The sequence below is a fragment of the Choristoneura fumiferana genome, chromosome 19 (assembly GCF_025370935.1).
Source record: "Choristoneura fumiferana chromosome 19, NRCan_CFum_1, whole genome shotgun sequence".
In the NCBI taxonomy this organism is placed as follows: Eukaryota; Metazoa; Arthropoda; class Insecta; order Lepidoptera; family Tortricidae; genus Choristoneura; species Choristoneura fumiferana.
The window spans coordinates 3,099,370-3,117,171 of record NC_133490.1 but is presented as its reverse complement, the minus strand read 5'-3'; the positions used below and the strand labels follow the sequence as shown (position 1 = coordinate 3,117,171).

The 17,802-nt window shown below is 37.6% G+C and overlaps 1 protein-coding gene across 1 annotated transcript in view; it reads right to left on the bottom strand.

Annotated features, from left to right (window-relative positions):
• Treh (Trehalase) overlaps window positions 1-17,099 on the bottom strand; it is a 67,735-nt gene extending 50,636 nt beyond the window's left edge. Inside the window, exon 1 of the mRNA XM_074102863.1 lies at window positions 16,963-17,099. The gene's annotated coding sequence lies outside the window, so the exon portion shown is untranslated. The remainder of the gene's footprint in view (window positions 1-16,962) is intronic.
• Between the last annotated feature and the right edge of the window lie 703 nt (window positions 17,100-17,802).

Genomic DNA, 17,802 nt, shown 5'->3' with positions numbered 1-17,802 from the left:
AATGTTCAAATAATATCCAAAAATTTATCCTTTAACCGCAATTCCTTCGTGTTTTCTATTTGTACTTAATACTTATTGTTGTAGCTTGTGTTGTGAATAAATGTATTTTTCACCTCAGCAGCTCAAACAGGCAGGTTTTGCTATTCAAAATCAGTGAGCAAAATCGCATTATACTCGCTATCGCTCGAATCGTGATTCAATTGTAGAATCCTTCGCTTACTCGGGATTCAAAATCAACACTCGCAGCAAAAAACGACTTTGTTCTCTTGTTGCACAAATAACTATTCTTTATTAAAGAACACACACAAATCACACAAACCCATTTATCACCATCACCACACTACACTAACGCGTTTTGAACTCAACCAGAGCTCATCTTCAAAAACGAAATTCAAATTAAAACGTTCGTTGAGGTTTGTTAGTCTAACATCTAGTAGCATGGTGTACGGTTGTGTTGCTCTGATAATGTAGTGGTGGTGATAAATGGTTTTGTGTGATTTGTGTGTGTTTTTACAGTGGGGAGGTGGAGGAACTGCATGAACACGCAAAATCTTGCATAAACTTGGCTATCATAAGGTCACGGGTGAGCAGAGAAAGTCTTTTAGTTCATTTTCTTTTTAACGACTGTTCTGTGTTAATTGCAGCCATACACAGCCCTGGCAGTTTTAACTCCCGTTATTTTTATTAGTTCTGTGGATCCGATCAATCGGTCCTCTACTACTATTGGCTACGATTCAACAATGTCATCGCATGATCACTACAATTTTTGCAGATGTTGCTATTAACAAACGAGACTACTGAAACTACTGTACGACTACTGTTGTTATTACTGAAATCAACGACTTTTCAGGAAATCCCACTAATTGCAAATCTGTTTGTTTGTTACGTCATCACGTCTAAACCACTGAACCGATTTAGATTAAATTCAGTAAACAGTTAGTTTGGGTCCCGGAGAAGGACATTGGATAGTTTTTATACCGGAAATTGCTTAGTTCCTGCGGGATAGCGATAAACGAATTCTGCGCGGACAGAGTCGCGGGTAACGGCTAGTTTATAAAATAAATCTAACCTAACCTATTCAAAGTAACCAACGCATGAGGTGGTCTGTAATTTTTTCTGTTTCAGGTGTTAGGACAATCGGTCATTAGGACAAACGACGTTAGGCGATACGACGGGCTCCCAAGCTTTAGACTTGATACTGAACCTGTTTTTTTAGTCATGGAAAATGATGTTAAAGACACTTCTCGGAATATTTTGATCTAAACACCTGAAAATAAGTACGAATATCCGTTGCATGATATACGGCCGCACAATTGACATTTATAGCTATATCAATTGAAAGATTGGTGGATTAACCTTGGTGGAGTCGAATGGATCCTTGATGGATGGCAAGCTGAATTTCTTCTAAGGTTTTGATGGACTTGTTTCTACATAGGTACGTAAAGGACTTAATAGCTGAGTAGTTGTATGTATGTATGTATGTAAACTCTTTATTGTACAAAAGAAAATTAACAAAATACTATTGACAAACTTTGAGATACTTGTAGTTGTAGTTGTCACTACTTACTAATAACATAAATGCAAAAGCATCTGCCTGTGTGACTGATTCTTACCTATTCTCTTCACGTTTAAACTGTTGAATGGATTATAATTCCCAAACGCAATTTCCACAAAATAAACTATATTTTAACACTGAAAAGAACTTTTAACCGTCTATTTAAAAACCATTTTCTAAAAAAATCAATGAATAAGTCTCTCGAACAATGCGCAAAAATTATGTATAAACTTTTACACATATTAGGATATGTACTTAAAGAAATGTATAAGAGTATCACAGTAGTACTCAATTATTTCCTAAAAATACTCATTGCTTTACATTTAATAGTCACATGACAGAAAACAACGCGACATTTTCGCAACATATCAGTTAATCTATCTCTAATTAATCACTTATCAACCTGAGCCAACTCATCTCCCCACTGTTGACACAAGCAAGACAAACATCTCTACCGTAATAGCACATTCTCTCCTTTCCCAACCACTCATCAATCATCATCTACCTCTATTTACAGTCATGACGTCAGGAGCACATGTCAGTGACGTCGCGGTCACGTGAGAGCCCCTCCCACATAAAAACGTGACTTTTATGGTGTCCGTGCGTGCACTCACGTCGCACGTCTCTCATATTGGTGGACTTTGGGAGTCATCGGTCACACCCTCCAAGTGACACAATAATACAATTTGTTGAGGTAAACCGCAGTTTTACATATAAATGTCTGTACTATAATAATAAAGAGGAAAACCGCTTGTTGGTGTGTTTGCATATGGGAGGTAATCACTAGAAAAAATCAACAGATTTTGAAAACTCCTTTGCCAATATGTTTTATTCCGGACAGTGGAAGTTCCCGTGAGACAGTGAAAGCAGCGGGTATCAGCGAGTGCACTGCGTCTATAAACAAATTAACATAGATAGGAAATTTATTCTTCGCCTGACATACTCGTACATAAAAAACGGAGAATGAATTCATAAAGGTAACGTAAGTATATGTACATACGCTATGGCACAATATAGTTACCGGAATGCCACAAAAACTGATAATAATCCCTATAATATAATATTATGAATGCGAAAGTAACTCTGTCTGCCTGTTACGCTTTCACGTCGAAACCACTGAACCTATTTTGATGATATTTGGTATATAGGTAGTTTGAACCCCAAGGATCAACATAGGATACCTTTTATTCCGGTAGAGGGCGCCACCGCGCGATAACCTAGATCCGCGCAGACGTTTTCGCGGGCATAAGCTAGTAAGGACATAAAAGGTAAGTGACTCGGCAGAAAACATGTCAGTGATAAAAAAACGCCCACCTGTCTGATAGAAATATTGAATCTTAATCGCGTAATCGTCGCTTCTAATTCGTTAACTCGTTTAATCGTATTCGTTCATTGCATCGCCAATCTTATTTAGTTCAGAATAATAGTTTTTTTTCCACGTAGGATCCAAAGTGTAGACTAAATAGAAAAGGAAAAAAGTGTAAAGGCAAGTTCACAAAAAAGGGAAAATCAAAGGAGGTATTTAGACGATTTATTCACGGAAAATCTATAAATGTAACAAGTGGGTGTGTCCAAAACGCTTGCGTAAGGTACGCTCAGTATAGAGTGCGCATTGGCAGGGTGCCTTGCCAGTGATCTTCCGTGACGGTCATTTGTCTTCGCTAAAAGCGGAACAATTGGAGACCGCGAATCGAGTACAGATTTACGTAAACTGTACTGTAAAATGTCGCTCGTACACACAAAAAATAACTCTGTCATACAGTCACTTGCATTAAATATCTACTACAGCGGAGCGTGCAAATAGTACTTTGTGTCTTAAGGGACGTAAGTGAGGAATTACGAACGAGATTCTATTAGAAGCCCGAATTCGAAGACTGAGTCGTAATTCTAGTACCGCCCGTGGGACATACAATGTTTTTCATCACATGTGCGAGGAGAATTGTATAGTTGTGAAAGAATAAATATTATTTTTACAAAAAATGCCGATACCGCTGGCTGCGCTCTCGGGCAGCGCCAGCAAGCTCCCCCGCAGCGTGCGCCAGCCTTTGATAAAATTCAAAGGCGCCTGCAGTGCTCGCCGTCGTCGTTCGTGTCGTGCGCAGCAGCAGCGCGCGCAGCATAATAGTAACCAAGCATAATAATAACTAATAAGTTACGCGCAATGACTCATTTACCGACCTTGGGTTTCATGACAAGAACGAAGGAAGAAAAGAACGAGGGAAGGTCGAAGGTTTTATTTGGGGGGTTGCAACCAAGATCGCCTGTATATTACGACACTGTTTACGAGCAAGTGTGATGAAGAATATCTGATCTGACAAGTCCTTCCGGCCCTAGAAATAGAGAGTCGTATCAGATATAGGTGCTAGTGACTGTACACTTGGCAATTATGTTGTACCGACAGTCCTTAGCATTCTTCCTAAGTCTTTCAGTGTGTTAAAACATTATTAGTTATTCTCTTAAATACAATGTTATTTGCACGTGTAGCAAGCAAACGTGCTTAATGTTTCAACCGATGTAAAGGTTTGAAACGCAAATAAAAATGGAGTACATGGGGAAAATAATAAATCATTATAAAACACTATGAACATGTGTCTGAATATACTTATATATTTGTAAACCTCTTTTTTATGTATCCTGCTAGTTAGAAATCTCTGTGTAACAAACAATAATCTAATAATCCCATCCGATTTTCATTAGTTAACGTGACTCATCTTTTGACGGCTAAAATTAAATCATAAAAATTACAAGGGTGTTTTTTTGATCTTCCTCAACCACTAACTAGAATATTCCAGATTTGTTTTGTAATATCTCGTAACTAACAAACAAAGTATTTAATGAATATAAGGCAAATAAAGCATCAAAGGACATTCAAATAACGGCTAAGCAAGGAGTATCTAACATGGGTACAAGACACAGATGCAGATGACACGTGGTTTTTCTGCTCCTACATTATTGGTCAAAGTCAAAATCGTTTATTGCATATCGACGGTGAAGTACCAATACCTCCTAAGTGAATGACTTTTGACATGCAATTGAGGACCTTAGCACCCTCTAGCTAGAGAGCTAGCTAAAGCTAAGTTGCATGTACGAGATTTATCAGTTAGGAGATATTGGGACTTCACAGTCGATATCAGATTACAGGCTTGAGCTGGAACACATAGACTAGATATAAATGTGATGGCAATACAGAGGGAATCACTAGTGAAAAGACTAGATCGCAAAATCGCACGGCTTGCCGTGGCATTATGCTGAGTGGGGACCTATTTAGCGTCATGTATGTCTTTATCTGTTCTATGTTTGTTGTATGGCGTTAAATAAATGTATTTTCTTTCTTTCTTTTTTTATATCTTTCAAAATGACCACACGGCTTATAGTCCACAGCAAGGTGTAGTCATTTCGGCTTTCTGCGAGGAAGCACCTTTGCGATGCAGCACTTACGCGATGTGGTCATTTTGCGATCTAGTCACTCTATTAGTGTAGTAGTGATCCATGGGAATCTATTTTTACAACTTAAAATTTTTTTGCTATTCTAATTAAAAACTTTACTATTCTTCAAACACAATTTGAAACAAGTGCATATTATCACAAGCCTCAGTATCTACAGCTTTTCTATACGGTACCGTCAAAGAAGAAATTTATATGCGACAACCAGACGGCTTTGATGACAGAACTGGCCGAGTATGCAAGCTGAAAAGAAGTCTATATGGACTTAAACAGGCACCTAAATGCTGGAATGAGTGCATTCATGATTTTCTTATAGAATCTGATTTTATACAGAGTGAAGCTGATCCCTGTGTCTATGTCCGAGAACGTGGACAAAATAAGATACTAATTGGGCTCTATGTTGATGACGGTCTGTTGGCTGCATCAGATGAGAAAGAGGCAGATGATTTCATCCAAAATGAATTGAAAGGTCGGTTTAAAATAACGACAAGAGTTCCGTCTTACTTCCTTGGGCTCGAAATAGAACAAAACAATGAATGTATTAAGGTTCATCAAGCTGCTTACACTCAAAAATTGCTAGACAAGTTCGGGATGAGTAACTGCAAAGCTGTTGGGACACCCATTATAAAATGCGAAAAGGAAATGGAGAAAGAAGAATGTCCTGATCAACAGTCAAATTTTCCATACCGACAAGCTGTTGGATCTCTAGCTTATCTTATGGTTGCAACGAGACCAGATATAGCATATGCAGTTGGGGTGGTATCAAGAAGCCTAGATAACCCTACCAAAAATAATATTCAACAAGTAAAGAGAATCTTTAGATACTTAAGAGGAACTGTCGATACAGGACTCGAGTATAAAAAAGGCGAAAGTCGTCTTGTATGCTACAGTGATGCAGATCACGGTGGTGACGATACAAGCGGATGCTCTACGAGCGGAGTGTTATGTCTTTATGCTGGATCGGCCATATCCTGGCGAAGCTCCAAGCAAACCACGGTTGCACTGTCGTCTACCGAAGCGGAGATAGTAGCGGCCAGTGAAGCAAGTCGAGAGATTATTTGGCTGAAAAGGTTGTTACAAGATCTAAAAGTAAATATTGACACGCCTACTTTGCGAATTGATAATGAATCAGCAATTAAACTGGCATACAACCCTCCATCGGTACAGCATCGAAAGACTAAGCATATAAAAATAAAACACTTCTATGTCAGACAGTGTATATCTGAAAATGATATAGTCATTGAACAAGTACCGACAGCAGAACAATTGGCTGATATATTCACGAAGCCTCTGTACAAGCCAAAATTGATTAAGCTTTGTGAACAGTTTGGCTTGAAAAAGGCAAGGAAATGTTAAAGTACTTCCAGTAAACGAGTCTTCTAGTGACTTTATAGAAGTCTGTGTTTGATATCTGTGTACGGTTGCTATGACTTGTTATTCTTTGATTTGTCTTTATTCCAATATATTTTCCCTTAACAAATGCATTTACTTTAATAGCTATCCGTGTAATGGTATACACCGAATAGTAGCCCTATAGTTTCTGAACCACAAATTAATCAGCGCACCCACGCTTACAAATAAAAAAGACTATAACTATACACGACAAGTTGCGAACCAGTGAAGAATTTCAATCAAGGTCGAAAAGAAACTATAAAGGTCAGCGAGTTCGCAAAATTTGACTAAATATCGCATTAGAAACAGCGATACAGATTCAGTTATATATTTGTTATAAATAACAAGTGACCTTGTCGAGTTACTCTTACTGAGCAAGGTTGTATATTTGCAAATTCTTTTCTCGCGGTTGCGGCTTGCGATAAATAAATAACAGTTATGATCAACCGCTCGGCGATACCACTTTTTTGCGGATTATTTGGCTTGCAAAAAATGGTCAGCAAAATTTTGTATATTAACCTGTCAAAAGACAAAATTGCTTTTCATTAGAAGTAAAATTAACATGGGATAAATAACAACAATTGACTAAATCTTAAATAGAAAACACGCACTTAAATGCATATTAAACATCCAAGTCTCGAGAACATTATATGTTAGTATAATATATAGAGCCTACTTAAGACAGATCTTGTGTTTCTTGTTTTACAGCCTTTTTTTTGTTATTTTTCACCTGCAGAGCACAATTTTAAAAATATTATTTAAAATAAATGTTATAAGAAGTCATGAACAACTCGCCGCTATATGTTCTGCAAACTTCAGTCTTACTAAAGCTAAAAGAGGTCAAACAATCATATATTTTAGTAGAAGTAGTAGAAGTAGGTTTAGTAGACAATGGCCAGACAGTCAATTGTTTTCCAATTAACAGTTCAACAGTTGTCTTAGCAACAGCTGAAGTTTTATGATCGCTTTGAATAAATTATAAAGACACGTGTTTTATATGTTGTCCATGTTGTTTTACGTCATTGAGTCTCGAAGTATAAAATTATTAAGACTGCTTGTAAAGTGAAATTACAAAACTTGTTCCGTTCTTTTCGCTCGACAAACGAAAAATACAGTTTTTAGAGGTGATCAGATTAATAGTAGGTTCAATGAACAATATTTTTTCTTCGTCTGATCCGATCGGTTGAGATGTTTTTTTTTAGATTAGGTAGCTAGTCGTGTCCTACTGATGATGGGCAAAGCCCTCCGCCCATTTTCTCCATTCGTATCGATTTTGCCAATCAAACCATTCCATAAGATAATCTTACGCCTTCCACAAACTTTCCGTATCAGATTACAAAATGGCTCTAACCAAAATGGTCACCAGTAAAGTCACCGTAAAATTTTCCGGTCGCTTGATTTAGAAGATAAATAGTTACAAGTGATGAATGTCAGTTTGTGTTTGTTGATCTAGCAGGTTATTACGTCGGTAGTCACTAAGCCGAATATTCCACGGCACTTTTTTTACTGACACTCGAAAGTAAATGACTAGATTTCTTAGATCTTTTACTATAAGAACTGTCATAAAAAATGGTTGCAGCCCTACCTTGGTTGACTATACGCCTATGTTTGGTAGACTATCTAATGGAATATTATTTTATCGTACCCCCTCATATTTAACGAGTGTGACGTCAGAGATGACGCAACAGGGTCACGCGGCTTAGCCACCTTTATAGGTTTAATACATTTTATTATTAATTACATGTCTGCCATTCGGTAATGATTATTATATGGGCCATGTTGCCCGAAATAAAATAGTATGATTATTATTAAATCTACAGCCTGACAACAAAGTTTTTGTATTTGTTTTTGATCCCCAGTCGTTTTATACGTCTTGGTTCACTCGGGCCAATTTTCAGTTTCTATCCTGTTTTCTTGAGGTTGTTAATTGAACAAGAAACTACTTACTTAGCTTAGAACAATGACGTGCGATGCACGTCGGTTTTGACAGCCCACGTCATCTAGAATCAATGGTGACCTTTTGACATGGCTTTGTTAGTTTTTGCCGCACTTAGGCTGCATTTCCACCAGAGATGTGCGATGAATGTGTTTTTCATGAACCAATTAGAAACGCTTTATTTACCTTAACACTGCATTTATTCAAAATAGAGGTTAGGAATCCTAAAATCCTAATCCTAGGTGGTGATCTCTTACCATCAGGAGACCCACTTGCTCGTTTGCCACCCAGTCGAATAAAAAAAAAAAAGTTAACTGTCAAAGGAGGGTCATTGAACTGTAGTGTGCTTTTATGACCCATAGAGTCATAATTAGACTTTTCCCGGACTTATTATGTATCTGTATTCGTGTTCATGGACCTTTGATTGTAAGGAAAAGTACCGGAGTAAAAATAATTATTAATACGATAATATCGTTAAAGTTCGGGAATGGGGGGTCATGATATGGGTAAAAGAAGTGTCGCACGGCTCGACGTCACGTGGAACTCTTCCCTTGTTCCCCGTACATAACCAACTTCCGTTACCAGCACTGGGAGAGGACAAATAATTCCTACTCCAAAACCGGTTTCGTAAAAGGATTTTTTTTTCCTCGCACAAAACCAACGTCACAAAAAAAACACCCTGCCATCCAGCTCGCGATCTGAATGCTGTGGACACGACATTGCCTTGATCTTCAAACAGGTGATCTTGAGAAGCGGTTTTATCCGGTAGCGTTCAGAATCGTGACAGTCCACTCACAGGTAGATAACTAGGGTTGCCGCACGACGACAGCTCCACATAGCATCTATGGGCTACTTACGGGCTCACAACTTGGTTGTCACAACTGGCAAATAAGTAAACATCGTAATAAGTCAACCATAGCCGAACATTTATTTGAGTCAGGACTAAACCACTGGATTGAGCATCACAATGCCAAAATCCTCTCCATTGAAACGGTACGAGAATATCGTGCAAGATTTTGTTACATTGCTGTGCCGTGTGACTTTGGATTTATGAGTGATCACACATCGACGGTGATGTATTGCTACTTGAGATAGTTCTCGTTTTATCGAAGAGTTAAATAGTTGTCGCTACGAGTTCGCATAAGAAAGATTTTTTATGCTCATAATCGATACGAGTACATTCGCAAACTTATAAGTAGGTAATCTTATAACTGAAATATTTAATAATATGAAATATATGTTAAATGAAAATGCCGAAAGGCGCGAATTAAAGCTACATTCAGTATGGCTTAGAGCCTAAACACATATATAAAAACAAAAAAATCCTATGCATTACAAATCAACATAGAGACTTGATAGAGACACTATAGAGATTGTTTTAAATATATATATTTGTATCTCGTTGTGTTTCTTGCCGGATTCTTCTCAACGGAGCTGCGGAGGTTTTCCTTGCCGGTTTTTTTTTACATTCATACATAAGTGCTTATTTCGGATATTCAAAGTTCTTCGTTCATTAAACAATTTGTACTTAATAGTACACAAGTTTTTTACTTAGTAGTACATTCGGCAGTTACTCATGCTATTCATTGGCTCTTTATACTAAAAAATACTAGCTGTTGCCCGCAACTCCGTCTGAAGAATTCTTTATCGCTATCCTCCTGGAAACCGCAATTTTCCGGTATGAAAGTATACTCGGCGGCACTAAATTTAGCCCAATCTATATACAGCATTACTTATTAAGTAGGTACTGCATACATTTGAGCACAGAAATGAGGGCCAGATTTTTTCCGCTCAGTATAGTTTAAAATTATCTTTGTGTCAAATTTCATGTGAATCCGTGTCGAACTGTTATTCCATCCAGACCTCTTCACAAACTGTTATTGCGTGATTGAGTAACACACATCCAAACCTCTTCACAAACTGTTATTGGGTGATTGAGTAACACACATCCAAACCTCTTCACAAACTGTTATTGGGTGATTGAGTAACACACATCCAAACCTCTTCACAAACTGTTATTGCGTGTTTGAGTAATACACATCCAAACCTCTTCACAAACTGTTATTGCGTGTTTGAGTAACACACATCCAAACCTCTTCACACTGTTATTGCGTGATTGAGTAACACACATCCAAACCTCTTCACAAACTGTTATTGCGTGATTGAGTAACACACATCCAAACCTCTTCACAAACTTTCTCATATAGGGTAGTTAGGATTAGTGAGATTATTTGATTTGTTCAGATACGGTAGAGATACGATATTATAATGTCAAGGCTAAAGAAAAAATGCCGTTTTATTACTAAATATTCGTCATTTCAAGTGTCTCGTTTTCGTTTGTTAATCATGTCTGTCTAAACTCTATTTATTTTGTGTTAAAATAGTTACTATTTGAAAGTTAGAAGAACTATGCTAAAACTATAACTATCCTGAACTTTAAAATATATATAAAAATATATATAAAAATCAAAAATTGCAGTCAAAGTCAAAATATCCTTATTCAATTCAGTAAGGCAAAATAGTTTTTCAGAACTATATAACTGCCAACTCTCCTCTAGGTTTTAAACAGAACAAAACAGTACATATAATAGAAAAAAATCAGGACTCTGGACGTTAGGGTTGTTAGTAACAAAGACCTGTGACTCGCAATGCTACAGCTTGGAAAGGTACCATACCTATACACTCGCAAACAAGTGCAAATTGCTCTAATTTCCTTATTAAAGTCGCCCACTCACTGCCCGTCTCGTTGTAGCCCGTAATTTGTACATTTAGGTCCTATATATAGAACTACATGTCAAACATTGATTCGGTATATGGTTCATGCCAAATAATGAGCTGTTTTCGTTAAGGTCAATAAAATAGTGTCGTTAGGTTATGTTACAAACACTAACAGGCATGTATAGTTCAGGAAATATGAATAGTAACTTACCCGTACCCGATAAACCAACCCGGATACCCGTAAAAGTAACAAATTTGGAGTTGAAATAAAAAATACAAAAAGACTCCATAAAACCAATCAGAATAGTAGCTTGTTATGTACGTAGTGAACCTTACAGATGGTCAATCCAGATTTCCTGGACTGTACCTATTACGAGTAGTATATGTATTTTCAGCCAGAAATTCACGTAAAAGAAAAGTTTGTCACTTAGTTTTTGTCAAATATAAATACAAATAAATCTCCCTAACCTAACGAGTATTCGAAAATATTGAGTGATGTATATGAACTACCTTTAAGGAGCTAGCTCCGTATATCGATGCAACTGCATGCATTCGTCTACCCGTGAGGCCGTGATCATGATCTATGTAACTGAATATAATATGAACTAAAATAATTTCTTTGCTCACCGCAACCTTATGATAGCTAAGTTTATGCAAGATATGCGTATATCAATATCATATGCATAAGATATGATATGTAAAATTAAAACGTTTGTTGTGGTTTGTTAGTCTAACATCTGGTAGTTTGGTGTACGGTTGTGTTGCTCTGAAGATGAGCTCTGGTTGAGTTCGAAACGCGTCAGTGTAGTGTGGTGGTGGTGATAGATGGTTTTGTGTGATTTGTGTGTGTTCTTAGGTAGAGGTGGAGGAACTGCATGAACACTCATATCTTGTATATACTTAGCTATCATAAGGTCGCGGGGGGGCAAAGAAATTCTTTTAGTTCATTGATATGGACCTCCGCAAAGTAACAAAAGGAAGGAACTATGTATCCGATCACGGACGACATCCCTTAAACAAATTTATCTAGTGTAAATAACGGTGTTATTAAATTTTTTAAACAAATCTTCTTCATAAAGTTAAGGTCTAAAGCTGTGCTGTTTGGGCTTTACGTTGAAGTGTATCACTTATCGTCATTCAGTCGGCTTCTTCTTTCAATATATCCTTGCGAGTCCTCGCGTACTTTATAAAGAACAAATTAGGACTAAGAATAGCGGTCGAATGTAGGTATTTAAAATAGCACAAATTGTTCAATGAATAAAGAAGTTTAAGATTTTTGTAATAATATCCAAACTAACAAAGCTGATGACCCTCGTCTAAGTACTATTATACATCTCTTACATTTAGGACTCAGGAGGAAGAAAGGTGTATTGGAGTTGACACTATTCCAAAATTATTCTATTATCATTATTATTTTCTTTCTTTTCGGACTCTAGCAAGTTATTTAACCTACTAGCTTTTGCCCGCGGCTTCGCCCGCGTGGAATTTGGTTATCGCGCGCTGTTCCCTCGGAAACTGTGCATTTTTCCGGGATAAAAAGTAGCCTATGTCACTCTCGGGCCCATAAACTATCTGTATGCCAAAAATCACGTTGATCTGTCGCTCCATTTCGACGAGAAAGACGGACAAACATACAAACACACACACTTTCGCATTTTATAATATTAATATGGATATTTAGAAAGTGTTACTTTAAAGTACGCATGTTAACTATAACGTGTCGTTTTCGTTTTACGATCAAGCAATAAATATAAAAAATACCTACAATACAAACGGATAAGAGTATAAAACGAATAAAAAAAATATAACTAACGAACAAGAACTATTTAGGATCAAGCAGTTTACTTCGGAAATTCTGACAGACACGAAGATTTTAGTACATTGTGTCTTAAGGGCGGTAAATAAGGAATTACGAACGAGAGTCTATTAGAAGCCCGAAGCCCAAGAAGCGTCAGCTTACCGCCGCCCTCCCCTCCCCCCCTCCGCAGCATGTGCATGGCGTGCGTGTGCAGCGCGCGCACGGAGCAGCAGCACACCATGCAGTAACAAACTTATTTGGGCTTCATGGCATGAAAATTAGTACGGGCAATGACTCATTCACCGACCACGGGTTTCATGAGAAGCACATTAAGGTCGAGGGTTTTATTTGGGGGGTTGCAACCAAGGTAGCCTATAAGTTACGACACTGTTTACGGGCAAGTGTGATGAAAAATAATATAAATATTTATTAAAAATCGCGTTCCGTTTCACGGTAGAAACTGCGCACGAGTTGCGTCACGTGCATGCAAGGCCGCGCGCGATACAATGTCACGGTTATGGCTCGCCCAATACGTTCCGTTACACGCATATAATCCGGGTTATATTGGGTTTTGTTTGTTAGTTATTTAAGAAGAAGGAGGCAAAAACGGAACCCTTATAGTTTCGCCATGTCTGTCTGTCTGTCTGTCCGTCCGCGGCTTTGCTCAGGGACTATCAATGCTAGAAAGCTGTAATTTTGCACGGATATATATGTAAACTATGCCCACAAAACAGTACAATAAAAAATTAACTAAAAAAATTTTTAGGGCTCCCATAGACGTAAAGTGGGGGTGTTTTTTTTTCTCATCCAACCCTATAGTGTGGGGTATCGTTGGATAGGTATTTTAAAACCATTACAAGTTTGCTAAGACGACTTTTCGATTCATTGTTTTTTTTGCGAAATATTCAACTTTAAAGTGCAAATTTTCATTAAAATCGAGCGTCCCCCCCCCCTATAAAATCTAAACTGGTGGGTGGAAAAATTTGAAAAAATTCAGGATTGTAGTAAGTATATCAAACTTTAAAGGAAAACTATATTGGCTAATTTTGCTTGAGAACTATTAGTAGTTTAAGAGTAAATAGCAGCCTAAGGTATAAAATACGAAATCCTAAGAAAAATATTACTTAATTTTTTCGTAATGGCTACGGAACCCTATTTCGGGCGTGTCCGACACGCTCTTGGCCGGTTTTTTTACGTGCTTATATTGTTTTCGTCATTAACGTTTCGGCAAGTATTATTAAAAGAGATGATGCTCAGGGTTTTTTTTTTAATGAAAACTAAGACAATATCGAAGCTTAATCTAGCGTTATCAAAATTCTTGCGACATGTCCTTCCGTTGTGCTAATGAACGTGGGATTGTAATCCGGTCAAAACGCTCGAATATGTCCCACTACTGGACACAGGGGACACAGGCCTCCTCTCAGAATGCGCGGCTTTGAGTGTCCTAGGCCTTATGCTACGAAATTCGAATCGTGCCGTCCTGCTCAGGCTAAACTAAACACGTTTCAAACTCTACGATTTCATTCTGAAAACCCAAACACCGAGCACACATCCACTGTCAAACAAAACCACCATCGTACTCAAACGTAATATTGGGTATCGGGGTAGCAGCTTTGCATAAAATGGACAGTTATATAATATCGTAACAAATTCTTTGCCAATACTACCTATACTCTACAATACAATGACTCCTTCCTTATACACCACATATAAAATGTTGTTGTGTCAAATACTTGTGACGTAGGACATTGTAAATCTGTTTAAAAAATAATATATATTGAGTTTCATCCCGCGTCTTCCCTGCTTTTTTTAAACCGCGAAAGGACGCTCTGGCCTTGCAATCACAATAAAATTAATATTGCTAGCAATGTAAAGGTAATAAGGTAAACGTCTGAGTGGTTGTCACTGTACCAGTAGTTGTCACCTTTAATTTAGTCATTAGCATTAAATCACCATAAATTATGTCTCACATTTAGTGCACTCACAGTTTAAAGAAAGAAAGAAAAAGAAAACATTTATTCGTGACATTACATGACGTGACGTGACATGGATAAGAATAATAATAATAAAAATAGAATAGAAATAGTTTGTGCAGGTTTCCTCACGATGTTTTTACTTCACCGCAAAGCTTGTGGTAAATTTCAAATGTAATTCCGCACATGAATTTCGAACAACTCACGAGGTGCGAGCCGGGGTTTGAGCACGACCCTCTGCTTGAGAGGCGATAGGTCAAACCACTAGGCCACCACGACTTTTTAAAATTGGTTTGACGTACTTTATAGATGGCCCCTAGAGATGATAGTAGGGTGTCATCTATTGGGCAATAGCGTGTCAAGCACTGGGACATTTTCCTTAGCTGTAATTGTAATACAGGAGAAACGAAGAACGGAAAGAATTCAATGCAATCAATAGTTTTGATGACGAAACATGAGGAAGTGTAGTAAAATAATCTACTAAAGGTCTATTAATACGTTGAAGAGTTACTTGAAACACAAAGTTTTAAAGCTATTTCAAGTAGGAAATCAGCATTCTTCAACAAATATTTCTGGTCCACTTTAGATAGTGTAGTACCTATATGCTGGGATCAATATTAGTTGATTCCCCATACAATTTCTAAGAAATTATCCTCCTGTCGCCCAGTGTCGTCCTATATATAGGACATATTGTAGGTAATGTGTGTGACATCAAACTTTTTCATAACTGACAGAAAGTTTCAAGTTCAAAACTTAAATTTGAGTGGGGCGGCAGGTTATAATGGAAATAACAGCTATCACATGGTTCAAGTCCGTGATGGCCTAGTGGTTTGACCTATCGCTTCTCAAACAGAGGATCGTGGGTTCAAAACCCGGCTCGCACCTCTGAGTTTTTCGAAATTCATGTGCGAAATTACATTTGAAATTTACCACGAGCTGTACGGTGAAGGAAAACATCGTGAGGAGGCCTTCCCAATCCGGCCTGTGCCCAGCAGTGGGACATATATAGGCTGGGATGATGATGACATGGTTCAAGTTAGTGAATCCAGCTATAGTTTTTTTATTCGTTTAACTTTAAAAGGAATAGCGAATGTTGTTCTGTCAGCGTGATAATAACGTTTACTAACATTCGCCGAGACTTTTATTGCATCTCCTTTGACAGCTGTCATCCCAGTTCAATTGACGTGGTTATAAATTGTTCTGAAATTAGTACTGTTTACTGGTGACACATGCAGTCAATGACATTGCATATATAGCAAAAATAGTGGCTGTTTATCGGGCGTTTAGAAAACTTGGCAGCAATTTACAATAGTCGTAGAATGACAATAATGAGACAACACTACGTAGCTTCCTTTATAATAATATGTCTAACATTGTACTATAAATTCTTTTCCTTCCTATAAAATTAACTTATAAGATCATGATAATATGAGTGAAGTATTTAAATAGGAAAAGCGAACTTTTTCGCAGTGTTACGTCATCTCTTCCAAATTCAATTCATTCAATTCTGCAGGTGGTAGGACCTTGTGCAAGGTCCGCCCGGATTGCTACCACCATCTTGCTCGCTAATCCTCCCGTAAAGCAGCAGTGCTTGCACTGTTGTGTTTCGGCGTGGAGAGTAAGACAGCCGGTGAAATTACTGGCACTTGAGGTATCCCATCTTATACCTCTAGGTTGGCAACGCATATGCAATACCTTTGGTGTTGCAGATGTTTATGGGCGGTGGTGATCTCTTACCATCAGGAGACCCACTTGCTCGTTTGCCATCCAGTCAAATAAAAAAAAATATTCAATAGTTAAAATAATAAAACAAAACAATGCGATACCTAACTATTTTTGACGTAAGAATACGTAATTACAGTCTACAGCTTGTAGTGCAAAAAACAACCTGACAACCAAGCTTCGACCAAGACATCGTAAGACATAAGTACATGATTGCGAATTACCGAGAAGTAAAACAGCCGGTTCAAATGAAGCTGGTTGAAAACTGCATTTTTGCATTGAAGATAACGAAATTTTAATACAGAACATAGTCATTTCAGTATCATACGCCAAGGATAGAGAGCGGTGTGGAGTGCCAGACGGTTATTTCTGGATGAAACAAATCAAGATCACGGCAAAAAATTAACAATCTGCTTTGACTTACCGAGAAATCTGATCAGGTTAACACAACACAACACAATAGCACTTAAGTAATTGAAACGATGTAGCACCGTTGGGAACAATCACCGCGTCCGCTTCCTACAGCGGTCAGGTAAGAACTGAATGATTGTACACTTCATACACTAGTGAAGGCACATATGAATAGGTAGAGGCAGTGACGTTTAGTCGTTTAGTGAACGACGCTAGCCGATCGGTCAACTTTGAATGACGTGGTGGCGAAAACTGAAAAAATACGCGTTACGTAATGGTTAAAATGCGATGTAGCAATAAGTAGGTTAGGTTAGATTGCTTGTGCTGTGCATGTCTTTTGTGGAGGCATAGCTTGCAATTAAAATTTTGAAAGAGTTTTGACCTAGTTAAAGACATAGGCATAAATAAAATTAACGCCTCTAAGTATGGGTAAAAAAAGTTGAGAAGACTCTTCAAGCTAGATTACATGTTTCCGATACCATTAACAAGGAATTCGTGAATAATAATGAAAGGAAAATAATAGTACTGTAAGATCATTGTAAACATCAGATTGTTTTTACTTTAAACTAGTATAATAAATATGATGCTATCGGAAAGTTTTTTAATGATTATCGTTGCTGTTGCTGTTATGCTGCTTGAGTTTCAACACGGAAATATTTATCCATTGTTTTTGAATTGTGTTTTAGTACAAAAATAGCGTCTCTACATGTTGTCTGTGAATTATTCTATTTTAATTCATTCTGAATGAAATCAAATGAATGGGGCTGTGCCCAGCAGTGGGACGACTACGTCAATTATACGTCAATGATGTCAATACGGTATTTGACAACTGTTAAATTTGCCACATCCTGTA